Source organism: Lasioglossum baleicum, unplaced genomic scaffold (assembly GCF_051020765.1).
Source record: "Lasioglossum baleicum unplaced genomic scaffold, iyLasBale1 scaffold0021, whole genome shotgun sequence".
NCBI classification, from domain to species: domain Eukaryota; kingdom Metazoa; phylum Arthropoda; class Insecta; order Hymenoptera; family Halictidae; genus Lasioglossum; species Lasioglossum baleicum.
Window position 1 is genome coordinate 3468313 of NW_027469081.1, and position 7041 is coordinate 3475353.

The 7041-nt window shown below is 38.2% G+C and overlaps 1 long non-coding RNA gene across 3 annotated transcripts; it reads left to right on the forward strand.

Moving 5' to 3' along the window:
* The first annotated feature begins 2136 nt into the window (after positions 1-2136).
* On the forward strand, positions 2137-5690 carry LOC143219180 (uncharacterized). 3 transcript variants are annotated; one of them, XR_013011259.1, is made up of 3 exons: positions 2137-2910; positions 4020-4135; positions 4215-5690. It is a non-coding gene; the product is annotated as an uncharacterized LOC143219180 (long non-coding RNA). The 3 variants fall into 3 exon arrangements; XR_013011261.1 differs by having other exon boundaries at positions 2138-2868; XR_013011260.1 differs by having other exon boundaries at positions 2191-2611; positions 4215-5688.
* The last annotated feature ends 1351 nt before the right edge of the window (positions 5691-7041 follow it).

Sequence of the window (7041 nt, forward strand, 5' to 3'; positions counted from 1 at the left end):
GCGTAACTTTCCTCCTCGCAGCAGAAGCGTCGAAAAAATTCGGGTTTTTATTGTTTTTCACGATGAAATCCCACAACGAAATTGCAAGTTGTCGGAATTGCAAAGTACGAATTAAATTTTCCACGTAAGAAAGTTGTAAAATTCAACCTGTAGTATCTTCTCTACAATTCCTATCAATAGCAATTTTTGAAACAATTTCTTTTCACACACCCTGCAGTAAACTAGTTGCTCCAGCTTCCGCAGAAAGTGCACTATCTAAAAAGTTATTGGTTTATTGCCGATCCGTACCAGGGTGTTCAAGAAGTGTTCGAATTCCGTGGGCTGCGTCAATTTTCAAGCGGATTGGTTGGCGATCCGGTTCGCTAGTCACTCGCGGGGCATTAACTATACGATAGGATCGCTGGCCGTTCTCCGGTAGTGGTAAATTCATCAGTAACTAGGTTGCATAATACGACAATAAGCGGTAATCATCTTAGTTGCTTCTCTGATTATCCGTATCTACGTTGTCCATGCTGGTGCGCCATTAGCATTTACCTATCGACATTGTGTATTAATCGGCGACCGGTGAACAACAGTGGGGAGGAGCTGGTTCGGTTCTGCGGGCCGCTTAACGTTTCGCGCTTATTCTTAAGCGGGCCGCGCTCGTGGGAATCGGATGTGTTTCCGGCGTGGATATACGCCCGGTACGTATGAATCGGCATTAATTCCGGCCAACAGTTTGCTCTCCCGCGTCAAATTGCGGCGGGCCGTGTGGACACGGCACAAAACGCGCGGCAAATACGCTCACAACCACGGAAGAGACTGGCACGTAACCATCGGCCCCGAGTTCACTAGTGCTCACCTTAAATTTCCGAAGTTTCCGATCCAGAAATCAAATTCTTGCATTAGAATAGAATAAACATGTTCACAGCGCACAGTTTCGATCAAAAGAAAAGACAAAGCAAATTTGCAAAAGTTAACCTCTACGTTTCGATCCGGATTTGGATCATTTTCAAGAGAAACGCGTCCGAAAATATGTACTGAATTAATATAATTGGTATTCAACACGGAAAAGAACACTGTTTATAAAATGAACCCTTAGGACACCTACTTGCTATGTATAAAGAATTTCTCTTCTCAGACGCATTTCTCTTGAAAATGATCCAAATCCGGATCGAGAAACGTAGAGGTTAACTTTTGCAAATTTGCTTTGTCTTTTCTTTTGATCGAAACTGTGCGCTGTGAATAATTTAGCCCTCCATGTAACTCTTTAAAAATTAAATAGCTTTCTTTTAAACTAATTTTTACAAACGCTTGTTTCAGTATTGCAAGAGGTATTTCTAAGCTAACGAACTTGGCCGTATCTTGTTTGATCTCACAACTTTTTACGGCCATAGGAACTTGGCTCCTGTTTACAGGATGTTTTTGTTGGGATTCATATTGTCTAGGAATTGCCAAAAGCACCGGCAAAAAATAAAATTCAAGAAACTATATCATTTCCTGCTGATCGCCTTCAGGGGTTGATCTCACCCAGTGTTGGGCAAAAAATTAATCAACGATTGACGACTAAATTTCTACTTCAATCGTTAATCGCAACTAACAATTAATCTCCTAGTTTAGTTAATCGCGGTTAACGATTAAATCTCTACTTTAGTCGTTAATTGCGATTAACGATTATTAATCGTCAATCGGATAATTGATTAATGATTATTATTGCTGTAATTATCGAAATGAAATACGTAGTCAGAATTGCCTGAATACTGAAAAAAATGTAAACTGAGTTTAGGTGTATTGTTTGCGTGCTTTTATGGTATTTTCAATGATTCCTTGATTTAATCAACGATTGACGATTAACTTCATCAATCGATTGATTCAATCGCCGATTTATTCGACGATTTCTTCATTTAATCAACGATTGACGATTAACTTCATCAGTCGATTGAATCAATCGCCGATTTATTCGACGATTTCTCTTTTTAATCGTATACATTAATCAATCAATCATGATTAAAATTATAATATCGATTTATGCCCAACACTGATCTCACCCTTGCCCATTTTCAACATGGACACCTTGAGGGTTGAGCATGTTTGAAAAAACAATTATGTTCATGTTCTTTGAGGGCTGCGAAACGCATCGTTAATATTTAAAACCGACACGTCCACTAGGGTGGTAGGGGAACCAGTGCAGATGGGTACTAGTGGGAATTTAAGCGTTACAGACTTAGTCAAATTGAAGTGAGCACTACTGTATTTGCAACGGTTCCTTACGAGGGATGGCGACATGGAGGGTCACAGTTTCGGGGGTGCAGAAGGCGAGGAGGAATCAGCGAATCTGGAAAGATTATACGTGCGTGGTATGTCAAGTACGTTGCCGGAGAGGAAGTGAGAGAAAGGGAGAGAAGAGGGGGCCAACGAGCACGTCCAAGAGTTTTCAGATCTTCTATCGGATCCCGGCGTCGAAAATGCCGCGCGTTCGCAGTGCTTCCCGACCACCAGCCGTGCAATAATATTCGCATAAATAAGGACCGCGGAACCCGCGTTCCCGACAAGCCCACCGGCGAGACAAACGCGCCCCGGGAAATGAATAAAGATCGCGGGATATTAATTTTGACCTGGTTGCCGGCGAGCGGTGCGTTTGCTCTGTTTATCGTGTGTCTTCCACTGTTTTATTCGGTTACGCGGGGTGACTCCTCGGAATGTCAGAGTTATAGTGATGGATAACTGGTCTTTGTGCGGAGTTATGCTCGTTGGAGCGATTGAGAGAAACTGGAGTACAGTGGAAATGTGATTCTCGTAGCGCTTAGGTTGATATCCTACGGAAAGTGTATCTGTGCAGCTGACCTGTGCATTACGCAGTATTTAACTCACGCACTATTACTAAAACGGGTTACTTCTCATTTCACTTCTTACTTCTCACGGCTCACGGTGGTAAATGTTTCGATTTTAGGTGGACAAAATTATTTTTGGATAATTTATATCCTCTTGATACTCTTGATAATTACTATTATGATATTTATTTTTTGTTATAAAGGAATTGAACAGCAAAATTATAACGAACGGATATTTTTCTTATATTTCTATATTTCTGACTTGTAAAAGGTAAAGTATGGGAATATAAGAAAATGACTTTATTATGATTACTTTTTTTTTTAATTATATATAATATTCGTATTACAAACTATAATTAAGCGATCTAGGTTGTAGCAGCTAATTTTTCTTCGACATTGTTAAGTAATTCATATCGATAAAATATACAAAAATATTGCAGCTTTGAGTATGCTTGAGTCATAGTATAACCTTACTTTATTAACTCATTCATAAAAAAGAACGATTTTGTTTATGGTCCATTTTATAAGTATACATAAAATGTAGAAGTAAGAAGTATCCTCCTTTTAGTTCTAAACTAAAACGAGAAAATATAAATTAGTTTAATATGTACTTACTTTCCATTTTTCAATGCACAACACAAAAATTCACCGCAATTTCGGAACATTCAACAAGTCGTTAATGGATAAAAAAATGGAAATAATGAGATATAATTGTTAGAATTATGTGGTTCAGTATGTCTAATAATATGTATATTTTCTCAATTAAATATGTTTTTCAATAATTGAGAAAAATTATTTTTGTCCAGCTAGAATTAGACATTTTATCACTGTGCGGCTGTTACCAGTAACGCGACAATATAAATAATCAAATAAAGCTCGATTTCCATGCACTTCGAAGAATACAGGGTGGTCCACCTAAATATCTCCTTTATTTTTTCACAGATCTACACAACATATTTTTCAAAATTTCAATATAGGCCCGCTCAGAAAAGTTGTAAAATGCAACATTTAGTATTTCCTCTACAATTCCGGTCAAATGCAATTTTTGAAAAAATTTCTTTTCACATCCTGTAGTAAACTGCTCAAGCTTTCCGAAAAAGTTCAAATCGCATAGTCCAGTATTTGAAAAGTTACGGTGTTTTTAAGAGTGTCCGAATATTAGTGGGAGTCACTGTATAATTTAGATTCCATTTTGTTATACGATTCCAGGAACCAATAGGAGAGATAATCCTCACGGAGATATCATCTAGATTCTAGCCTTGACCTATTTGCGCCCCTGTCCTGCCGTTGGCTACCTTGAATGCTTGCTTCTTAATCTTCTTATGGTACGTGGTGTTCCGTAGATTAGCAGTTGCTTGGAATGTACTCTAATCTTGGCTTTGTATCATTTTTGTATGCACGCAGACCTTTCACGCGCCACGTGATACTTTACCGTCGCAATCAGGACGATGACTCGAAGCCACTCTATTTTTGCTACGTGCTCGCTTTTCGCATGAGATTTGCGTCGAACATATAATGATGATGAATTTCATGCTCTTTCCCTGGGAAATGGCTGTACTTAGATTGTTTACTTTCCTGTTGATAATTAAACTATTACTGTTGCTGTTTATTAACAGACGAACCTTGTACATATTATTATAATTGTAATTAGTGTGACCTGGATATGTTAAAATATGTATATTGCTCATAATTATTCTACCAAGAGAGAATGTAGATTTTGTGGATATCTTTGTAGCATAATGATATTATTAGATAAAGAATATTAACGAAGAGTGATGTTCATGAAATTATTGCTTACCTTGACCGTGACGATAATCTTTCTACGCAGCTCATTACAGTAAGTTTCCTGCATAAATCGCACGCTTAGAACGATGTTATCTACTCGACCATGAGACGATTGAATTTCTAAAAATAAATATGTATATCAAACGCAACTGTTTTCCCTCGTTCTTTTCCGAGTGGATAAATAAAGTGAAGACAGCTCTCTTAATTGAACAATACCATGGACAAGATATTTTCGGAATTTTTACTTTGTAATTATTCTTTTTACTGTTTCGTTACACGAGGCCGCATACACGTACAGTCTGTGAACCTTTCCCTGTGTATGAGAGGCCAGCATAGAGAGCCAAACACAATTGATGCATTATTCATCCCTTAGCATAGGTAGGATCACTCGGGAAGCCCAATATGTGTTTTTTTAAAGGCTCTCGGTAATTGTTGGACGTACAAGGCCAGCGATTTTTCGATATGCTCTGTTATTAATTCAGACAAGCTCGCGCAGAGAGAGAAGAAAAAATTGAGTGAAATAACTTTCGTAAAAAATTGATAAAGTTCGACTTCTGATCTTTCCAGAAAACTGATCGGCGTGTATCGAAATGGTTTACCTTGTAGAAACTGCGGAAACGCAAACGAATAGAAATATATCTCTCGAGCTAGTAATTTGCAATTCTAAGTTTCAAACATGTTTCAAAGTCTTCAAACATGCACATGTAATTGAAGATGTAATTAAATACTCATGTAATTAATTACTGCCCAATACTGAAATACAGTGACTCACACTAATATTCGAACAATCTTAAAAGGACGACAACTTTTTAAATATTGGACCATTCGATTGGAACTTTTTTAAGAAGTTAGAACAATTAAGATATTTGCTACGTAACGTGACAAAAATTTTTGAAGAAATTTCAATATTAATATTATAAAATTAGAGTCCCCAGAGATTTAAATATTATGAGAGTGAAGAATGAAGTTTTTGATAAAGAAAACTGTTAGTAAAAAGCTTTTAGTATTTACTATAGAATTCTTTAGCTTTTCAAAAGAGCTCTAAAAAGATATCGTTTTTTAGAGAGCGTCCGAATATTAATGGGAGTCACTGTAGGTCTCTTGCAAATGATGCAGCCAGATCGTAACGCCACGGGATGATCATCTCGGCTGATAGTGGGAGTAATTTGCATTTTTAAGTTTCAAACGAGTTCAATTTATAATCCACACGGCGAGCCGAACTGTCAAGAAGTTCAATTTCTTAAATCTTAATTTCGCATCTTTTCATTTTTAGATTCAAATAGCTTCGAATGCTATAAATGAATTGACCAACGATTTCCACACAGTTGTCCATAACGCGTCAACGACTAAAACGAGTACAACGCATCCAGAAATAAACCTCCAATACTGCTTTGTGTATTTTTATTTCGACGCGACCCAGAAGCCTCATTAATTCACGTTAATTCCTTGAGCTGCCTCCTCAAAGGTAAAACAATTTGAAGCTACGTTTATGATACTTCTGTCGTGTGAACACGCATTTAGCCTAATGACAATCTCAATGATTCACCGCTGGCGTGGCCCTAAAGTGGCCAGGGAAATTGCCCACCCTCTTCGCCAAACATAACTCATTGTTTCTGCCAATATGTAATCCTCTGTTTCAAATTTAAGACATCTCCCCGCTTGTTTTTAATCTCTTCCTTCAGAATATTAATCGGAAATGTTCTTTACCTCGCGTCAATTAAAGAGGAACACGGAAAACACACAGAAAACAGAAATAAATTGTGAGAGGAGAAGATCAAATGCGCTTCATTGTGAAAAACAGTGAGCAAGCGATGCTATTCGTTTATTTTAAGAAAGAATGCCGTACTGGACATTTATTTAAACGCTGTGCTAATTTCGATCGTGAACCAACACATTTCCGGAGTTTCTTTCTTACTATTTCAAGAAAGTATGTTGCAACATTGTAAAAAAAGAATCGTCGGTTCATTCAGATACGTGCATCGAAACAGATTTCCTGCTACACTGTACTCGAATTAGAAAATATTTCTCTCGTTGACCCGCGATGTCTACTTCCATGATCCCGCGTCGTCAATGTTCCCACCACGTTGCCAGTCACAGTGTTTCTAATTATTTTCGACTGTGACCGGTTCTATTCCCGGGGAAAGCCGGCGACGGGAAAGGAATCACGTTAAACGTGAGAATTCCTGGTGGAATTGCAGCCAACTGAATCGGTCTCTCCTTATAGAACCGACCAAACCATGTAGAAATCAAAGTCACTTGACGTGAGATCGGAGGAATTTCATTTGCTAGATTCTGTGCTCGGAACCTTTCGGCCGACTAACTCGAACGACAGTCGGGGGACGCCGGTACAACTTTGTAATGGCTCGTCCGTGCCGTTTTCGAGCTATCAATTCTTCGACTTCTGCTCAATCCTCTTAACTGTATCACTCTATGGACCGGAAGATGT